This window comes from Primulina tabacum, chromosome 16, assembly GCF_025594145.1.
Source record: "Primulina tabacum isolate GXHZ01 chromosome 16, ASM2559414v2, whole genome shotgun sequence".
In the NCBI taxonomy this organism is placed as follows: domain Eukaryota; kingdom Viridiplantae; phylum Streptophyta; class Magnoliopsida; order Lamiales; family Gesneriaceae; genus Primulina; species Primulina tabacum.
In genome coordinates this window covers 17,332,667-17,342,278 of record NC_134565.1, presented here as the reverse complement: position 1 = coordinate 17,342,278, position 9,612 = coordinate 17,332,667, and positions in this window count along the sequence as shown.

The following is a 9,612-nucleotide window of genomic DNA, read 5'->3' as shown; positions in this document are numbered from 1 at the left end:
CAGACACTGTCCGTAGGGTAGCGATAAACATGCAACCACGGTTGATGGAAGGCTAGAAAAAATAAAACTCTTTTAATTTATACTTTTTCGGTTTGATATAAATTTTGAATCATATTCAAAATGAGGGATTTTAATTTTAAAATTATCTCATCATTTTAATTTAAAAATCGCGTGCCACGAGTTTGTATGTTTGCCCGATCCATGCAACTATATTATCTAATAATATACATACATGCATACTACTATATATCGCATATATCATAATATGACATTCAACAATAAATAAGGATGATCGATCGCCAACACTATTAGATCCATGTGAGCCATACATAGATCCAGGTCCAAAACCTAGGTGAATGCAGGGATGCAAATGCAACTATTACAAGAGCTTCCAATATTTTACATGTCTTCATCTTGTTCATCGGGCCCACCATCTTCCAGTCTTGATCTCCCACTATTTCTAATAATTACATTTAAATAGCCATGGCACATAAGGGATACATCTCATGGGGTGGGAACGGGCCATAAACCAGGCCCACTTTAATAATATCAAATATTATTAAAACGAATAAAACAGTAAAATATCCTAACATACACCTAACACATTGGTCAAGGCTCTCGATCATCCTTCATGCATTTAATATCAAATATTAACATCAATTTAATTAATTGATAAATCAAATATCTAATAATTTTATCACTAACCACCACAATTACTAAAGAATTTAATAAATTAAATAAAATACTTTATTTAATTTCCAATTAAATCAATAATAATTGATTTCTTATAAAACTCATTTTACCATAAATAATTAAAATCACATTCTAAATATTTATTTTACAAGAAAATTATTAATTTTGCCCAAAAAATTGAAAAATCAAAAAATTGCACCCTGGGCCCAAAAAATTCAAGCCCACTATTCAGAACGCTTCCCGAGACGATCCCGGGCAGCCACCCTCGCTGCCCGCCCGCTGCCCTAACGTTTTGGGCAGTGGCAGCAGCCTGTGCACGCAGTGGGTGGACGCTCCGCCGCAACGTGCGCCAACGCGCTTGCACGCCGCGTGCGGACGCTCCGCACGCCGCGCGCGCGCATCAGCGCAGCGCGCCTGCCCGCCGCGTCCACACGCCGCGCTCGCGCCGCTGCGCAGCGCGGTAGCCCGACGTGCGCGCGCTATGTGCGGACGTTCCGCATGCTGCGTGCACGCGGCCGCGCGCTGCATGCGGCGCCTGTGCGCAGCGGTCTGCCCGGAACAGTTCCGGCATATCCGAAAAATAATAATTTTTTATTTTTTTTTCTGAAAAAATAATTTTCATGGTGCTAAAATTTTCTGAAAATTTTCTTGTGTGGTTAGAAATAAATTATTCAATATCAAAACCATACGATCTAGAAAAACCTTGGCTCTGATACCACTGTTGGATCTCGGTTTTCTACACTCCCAAACGCAGCGGAAGTTTAAAAAATTTTAGATCTTGACATTTAAGATGTGTTTGCTTTGGGCGCACTTATGATTTAATCAAAACATTCATAGAATGTCAGAAAATTATATCTTTGTGAATTAATCACGTGGCTCCAACTAATCCGGTATAAACGGATTAGCTCTTGATGAATCCCTACGAACTTTCTTCAAGGGAGTCCTTGTTTTTCTTCTAATCAGGTCCACGACTAGATGATCTATTCATCTTCCAATTTACACTAGAAAATTGGGAGAAATTTTGCGTTGGAGATCAAAGTGTGAGAGACGGCTCAACCTTTTCCCTACAAGGAGGTGGCCGAAATTTTTAGGTTTTGGGAAGAGGGATTTTCGAATTTCTCAATTAGTGGTGGCTAGGGTTATGGCTTCTCAACACCTATTTATAATTAACCCATGACCTAATACATATAATTAACATTAATGGGCTTGATTAATTAATTCGACTAGTTCAACTTGTTTAATTAATTTTATTCAAAGTCCATTAAACTTTAATTATTAAGTATGTCGGACTTGTACTCCTACAAGCCCATTAAACATACTTCCCACCAATTTTAATTTAATATTTAATAAACTCAACTTTTGAGCTTAATAAATTAAATTAATTATAAATTCAACATTTGAATTTATTATTTAAATTATAAATTCAACTACTTGAATTTATATCACCTCCAAAATTTAATATCTAATAAACCCAACATTTGAGTTTAATAAATTAAATTATCAAATTTTATAAATTCAACTCCATGAATTTATTCTCCCAAATTTTATAAATTCATAAATTTAACTTCTTGAATTTACTTTCTTATAAATTCAACTCCTTGAATTTATTTTTCTCAAAATTTAATTATCATAAATTCAACTCTTTGAATTTAATATTTACTATATCATAATATAAATTCAACTCCTTGAATTTATTCTCTTAACGTGAACAAACGATCCAGTGCTTGTGTAAACCTCAATGGTTCAGGGATACAGCTAGCCGTGGGTTCACAACTCTTTGTGATTCAGAATAATATTCATTCTTATTCGGGCTTACCCTAGTTAGCCCCATTCTTTTCATCAACACCTTGATTAAGAATGTCAGAACTCATTTCTGATTGTACCCATCGGATCATGGTAAGAGCGTCTAGTAGCATCGCCCCATGATCCCCTAGGTATCACTGATAGTGCCTGCAAGAACCAGTCGATTATGATTAATGTACAGTACGGTCCCTTCATCTCATATATCCCGATCGAATCTGCAACCATTGGTTCATCGAGGATTGCATACTAATTCGCTAACTATGTGATAACTATGATAGTGGCATCGCGTGTACTATTTGAGAACTGCCTTCTCTAACGTACATCTCAAACTATGGCAAGAGATTCCATGCACTATTATTTCATCAGATGACACAGGATATCCACACCCGTAGGTGAGCGGTGAATCCCCGACTACAATGCACTGGCTCCTATATGTGTCGCAATTGTACCCAACCTCGCCACCTGATGACTCTCCTGGAGCCGATAAACGAGTCAAAGCACATCCCTAGCATATAGAGCCTCAGTGTTGTCCCGGGTCGTAAGGACTAATGGTGTACAATCATAACCACAGACTTATCCTCTCGAGGAATGATAACCACTTGGAAAGTCGGAGGGAGGGTTGTTCGGTATAATCATCATATGACTACCCATCTGCATGTTTGGACATCTCCATGCCCTTACGAAGAAACACAGTACGCAACATCACATATGCTAGTCTCGAGCTCAAGCGACCTTTATCCCTATTTTAGGCGGCTGAATCGACTAGGAACAAATTTAGAATATGCAGCGTTTACAAATAAGTTTCAACATCGAATTACGATTCATTTGTATTAAAGCATAATCAAGGACTTTATCTATGCTGTTTGCATGGGTATACAGATAAAGTATAACAAGACCATAAAAAGTTAAATTATATTAAAATAAAGATTGTTTATTTCACTTGAGTCAATAAATTCTCTAGCCAACCGTTGGCTTGCAGGAAATCTACTCTAACAGTGCAGGCCATGTGTCAGCCACATTCCCCTTGTTATTTGACTCGAAGATTAGTGATTTCAAGGAGGAATCAACCACATGAAAATGAACTCGGAAAAAAGGTAATTATATATAATCTCTTGTTTGGATGTTGCATTTCACCAAAGTCACACTATCTCAATCCAAATATCCATTTGCAAGCCTTGCATGCAGTGACTCTGCTAACTTGTGTTCTTTAATGGTCTTTTTATTCGTTACTCGTGTGTTCTTTAATGGTCTTTTTATTCGTTGCTCGTTGTGGATGTTGGTGTGGTTGGTGGATTGCATGTTTATGGTAACTATATTGTTGGATTACTAAAATAAAAAGTCATGTGTTCGTTTTAACTTCCCATTGTCCGTGATCCATAAAATTATTCATCACAAAATAAAGTACATTTGACTTGTTTAAACCCAAAGACTATTTTATCCAAAACATTACGTAACTCCCAAATGGAGAAATTATATTGTCCATAAAATGTCCTAAGGGAAAAATCTTTATGAACATTCATAATCACCGGTAAGAATAACTATCCAACAACATCTTCAGTTGTTTCTTGCTTATATCAAATAAACTCTTCCTTTAATGTTAACCAAGAAAATCTAAACTCCTTTATTCATTTTCAAGAGAAGAGCCATGTTTTGACTAGTATTCCCCATGCAGTGAGTAATTCTCAAACCCACGTCACCAGCCATCGCCAGATACCTCATCATATATACAAAAGTTGCTCAAAGACATGAGACATTACACAAACCTCCAACAAGGAAAATACATTACATGTAGAAAAGTGGCTCACGGGCACAATCTATACATGTAAAAACATTTTATGAGATAAATTATAATATACAAATTCATCTGTGTTATCATGTGTCATTTTTGTTAATGTATCGTGTTCTCGCACCCAAGACGCAGCGGAATTTTAAAATTTTTGTTTTTGGGCGTCGTGTATTTCAAACATTCATAGGGCGTTTATAATTATACATTTACTTTATTAACGCTTGGACTACAAACTATTCCTATTTTACGTAGAGATAGTCCTTCTTGTAAATCCCTACGAACGACTTGTTCCTTTGATCGCCTAATTGGGTCCACGATCAGATGCTTTGTTCCTCGCTTGGATTGCACTAGAAATCACAAGAAATTTGTGCGTTGAGACTCCAGCCTCCAAATTTCCAACATTCAGAGTTGGTGCGGCTCAGAGTGGAAGAAAGCTCTTGGCCGATTTTTTTTTTTATTCAAAAAGTTTATGTGTCCGTGACTTTTACTTGAGGGAATGGAGAAAATTTCCTTTATTTTGTGTGGAAAAATTAGGTTAGTAATTATGAGTCCTAGTGGTGTATGTATAGAGTGAGACTCATAATCTAATTAGGAGTTCCTCTCCCATGAGGACTCTAATAATTTCATAAACTCTCATGTAATTAATATATAATGTATTTATTAACCTTTAATAATACATAATATACACAATTTTATATAAAATATATACATATATATGTATATTAAATTAAAATAACCATTATTTAATTTATAAACTAACTCCTTAGTTGATTTAATTCTACACTCCTCTAGAATATTTATGAGAATTTCTGCTAGTTACCACTACTAGCACAATCATTTAATAAATAAATTTCAAATTCACAAAAACTGATTCCAAAATGTACCAAGGATACAAATCTCGATAATATAATGAAAATTCAAAATTTCGAAAATCAAAATTTTAATTTACCAAATTTGGAACTTACCATATTTGGCAGTTACCATATTTGTCAGCTGCAAGTTTTAGTGAACTTCTTGACAAAACGGGCAGTTTCACTCTCCTACTTTATTTAGCAACCGAGCTAACTTCCATTTCTTCAATTCTTTGGAATCAGCTCATAAACTCCTTTATATGCTTCTTGTTTGATCTCCATCAAACTATAGTCGGCAAATTCCAACTCTTTGAAATTTGATTATCCCAACGGGAACAAAGAATCCGATACTTGTGTGACCTTCAATGGTTCAGAGATACAATTAGCCGTAAGCTCACATCTCCACGTGATTCAGAATAACATTTATTCTTATTCGGGTTTACCCTAGTTAACCTCATTCTTTTCATCAACTTCTTTATCAAGAATGTCAGAACTCATTTGTGATTGCATCCAACGGATAATGGTAAGTGTGATACCCTTGTCCCACATCTTAAAAATAAAAGATTTAAAATGAGTTTATATGGCTTACAATGGACTTCTATAGCAACTTGAGTTAATCATTTTCGTAAAGCGAGGACGAATACGAAATAGTTTCTATAGGGGCTCATTGTGCAGTCACGCAGTCGCAGGCCCGGGCTCGGGGTGTGACAGAATGGTATCATAGCCGGTCACCGGCATGGAACACCGGGAAATAAGTGCTATGCGGGGCAAAGTGCTACATGCATGGGAGCCACCTCTTGAACCTGCAGGGGCAAAGTGCTACATGACGGGAGCCACCTCTTGAACATGTAGGAGCCACCTCTAGATTCTCGGTGCTGGTGGATCGAGAGGTCAGGCCGCGACGAGGACGTCGCGTTCTGAAGGAGGGGTGATTGTGATACCCTTGTCCCACATCTTAAAAATGAAAGATTTAAAATGAGTTTATAATGGCTTACAATGGACTTCTATAGCAACTTGGGTTAATCACTTTCGTAAAGCAAGAACGAATACGAAATTGTTGCTATAGGGGCTCATTGTGCAGTCACGCAGCCGCGGGCCCGGACTCGGGGCGTGACAGTAAGAGCGTCTAGTAGCATCGCCCCATGATTCCCTAGGTATCACTGATAGTGCTTGCAAGAAACTTTAGTCATTGTTAGCGTACAGTCCCTTCAACACATTATCTGCATCGAATTTGCAACCATTGGTATATCGAGAGTTGTTTGTGAATTCGATAATGATTTGATTTATCTTTGAGTACTAATAGTGGCACTACAACAAAAACGCAATCTGTTGTCGTAGCTGTAAGAAAACCGTTGTAATTGAAAGTGTAGTTGAAAGTGCGCTCAACGACAACGGTTTTAAACTGTTGTAGTAGCTATGATATTGCGACGGATTTTTGAAAAATCTTCGCTAATTAGCGACGGATTTTACCGTCTCTAATTAGTGACGGTTTATGATATACCATCGCTAGTATTTAAGATATACCGTCGCTAAAATTAACCACGGTTTTTTACTAAGCCTTCACTAATTTGCGACGATTTTTTACTAACCCATCGCTAATTAGTGGCGGTTTAGAGAAAAAATGTCACTAATTAGCGACGGTTTAAACATAATCCATCGCTAATTTTTTAAGTATAATAAAAAAATTACTTTTATAATTCAATAAATCTACCAAAAGAACTTACAATCTGACTAAGCTGATAATACTAATGATCTTAACTAACACTTAAAAATTTACAATGAATTGAATAGAAAAACATACCCTAAATCGAAACTTAAATCGTCTAAGAGAGAAAAATTTATCGTAGATGTGGACGGTGTGGAGGAAAATAGACAAAAAATGCGAGTATTTATAGACAATTTACGACGATTTTTGGTAAAATCGTCGCTATTAGCGACGGTTAAGCAAAAATCATCGCTATTTTGTTTAAAAATTGCGACGTTTTATTAAAACCATCGCTAAATATTCTCCAAATCCGTCTCTAATTAACAACAGTTTGGTAAAACCGTTGTCATTTCTCCAAAATACACGCTAATCCACAATAATTTTCTAAAACCGTTGTCGCTTGTTCAAAAAAACACGCTAATAGACAGTGGTTTATAAAATTGTTGTCTTTGACACCAAAAAAACGCTAAAAGACAACGGTTTTCTAAAAACTGTTGTCTTTTAGCGTTTTTTGTGGGTCAATCATAATGGTTTTAAAAAAAATTCTCAATAACAACGGTTTTCACTAAAACCGTAGTTAAAAAGTAAAAGACAACGGTTTTTTTTGTAAAACCGTTGTCTTTTAAGTGTTGTGTATTCAACCATTGTCTTTTAAGTGTTGTGTTCAGTATTTTCTTGTAACGTGGCATGGTGTATGCAACTAAGAAAACATATTTTCTTAAAGCACATTACTTGCTCTGGCCAGAGACTCTTTGCACTATTAACTCATCAAATAACATAGGATATCTTCATGACCCGTAGGCAAACGGTGAATCGTCGATTACAATGCATTTGCTTCTACGTATTCAAAACTACACCCAACCTCGCCAGCTGATGATCCTCGATGAAGTCGGTAAATGGATCAAAGTGCATGCTAGTACGTATAGCCCCTACATTGTCCCAGTTGAAAGGACTAATGGTATAAAACCATAACTGAGACTATTCTACTCGAAGCGAGAACCACTTGGACAGTCCGAGGGAAGGTTGTTCACCCATTTGTGTGAATGGACATCTCCATGCCTTTGCCAATGAAACATGGCGTTTACATCACAGATGCTAGTCTCGAGCTAGAGGACCTTTATCCTTGTTTTAGGAAGTTGATTCGACTAGGAACCTGTTTAGAATATACGGTACACTTCATAATGAGTTATATGATCTTACGTTGCGACGCAGACCTCATGGTATTATTGTATATTCAATGACATTATTTATGCAGCTTGCATGAGTATACAGATAAATTATAATATCATAATTGAATAAAATCGTAAAATATTATTAAAATAAAGATTGTTTTAATTAGAGTCAATATATCCCTAGCCACAAGTTGGTTTGCCGGGCACCTATTCTAACAATTTTTGTATCACATGTTTCTTGAAATTCTGAATTGATGAATACTTACCCAAAATATGTTCTCTTCAACTTGGTTACAGCTACCACCAATTCAATGACAATAATTTTAGTAGTTATTGTTCTCAATCACGTCTTTGGGGTTCAATGCTCGGTGTCTTGAAAATACTTGAAAATGATCCACAACACAATCAACAAATGTGATTAGCTGCCCAATTTTGAAGGTGACCTTGACCTTCATTTCTACAATAGCTTCTTATTCTACTGATATATCATTATCATCAGTAGCTAATCAGACGACGTAATCCAACTACATGCAAATCTAGGAAATATGAAAAATGGCTAAATAAATAATTTTAATGGCTAAATTGATTAAGTGACATGTGTATATGATGTTTTAGTAGTTTTCTACTTACATGCATTAAAATGTATTTTTAAGGGTTATTCGATTTGCGATCGAGGAACGGGGATCGAGGGCTGAAAAATAGAAAATGTTTTTATTAAATAATTAAGTTAAATTATTTAAAATATGATTGATGCTTTTCATATTTTTGAAATTAAGAGGTTTTGAGGTGATTTTATATGCCGAGACATAAAGTTTAGCGGTGTTGGTTTTTCAACAAAAATACGAACGTTTTGGCAACCCGGCTAATAAATTCACAAACCTATTTAAGAAAAATTATTTTTAAATATTTTAAATACTTTAATTAAGCACTAATAGACCAAATTAACCTCTTAATGAGCCAGGCTTGATTAGTATTTAATTAAACTATATAATATACAATTAAACCTCATAACCTAGCATCACCCACGCCCCACCTTAAGAATTCGCTCCAAACTCTCCCAACACAATCACGGCTCACACAATATATTTTGAAGAGAAACTTTCAAAAGTTGCAAAGAAATTCAAGCCAAGGCCCTACTCCTCGTCAGTTCCTCAATCGTCAACGAATAATCGTGCGTTAAATACGCAAAGACACGTCATACATATCCTTTTCTCGTCTATCACATTGTATTATTTTTTTTAAATTACGTTTGTATGTTAAGCATGATGTTCTTATGAATATTTTCGTAATATTGCATATACATGTGGTAAACTTATGATTTTATGTTCCAAAATCATGTTTTTATGTTGTTTAAGGGGCTGCCATGGTTAGGGTATTAATATGGAATGGTTTCACATGAAATTTAGAATCTTAAGATACTAGCAAAACGCTGCACATGAACTCAAACACAAGCTGGAAGCATCGGGTGTCAAGGTGAACATAGGGCTCGGTTTTGGGAATTAAGGACTTGGCTTGGTCTCGGCTTGGGGCCAGGGCTAGCCAGGGTCTGGTATGAGTCTGGGAGAGAGTCCTCGCCATGCTAGGACTCGAGGGTCACGGCTG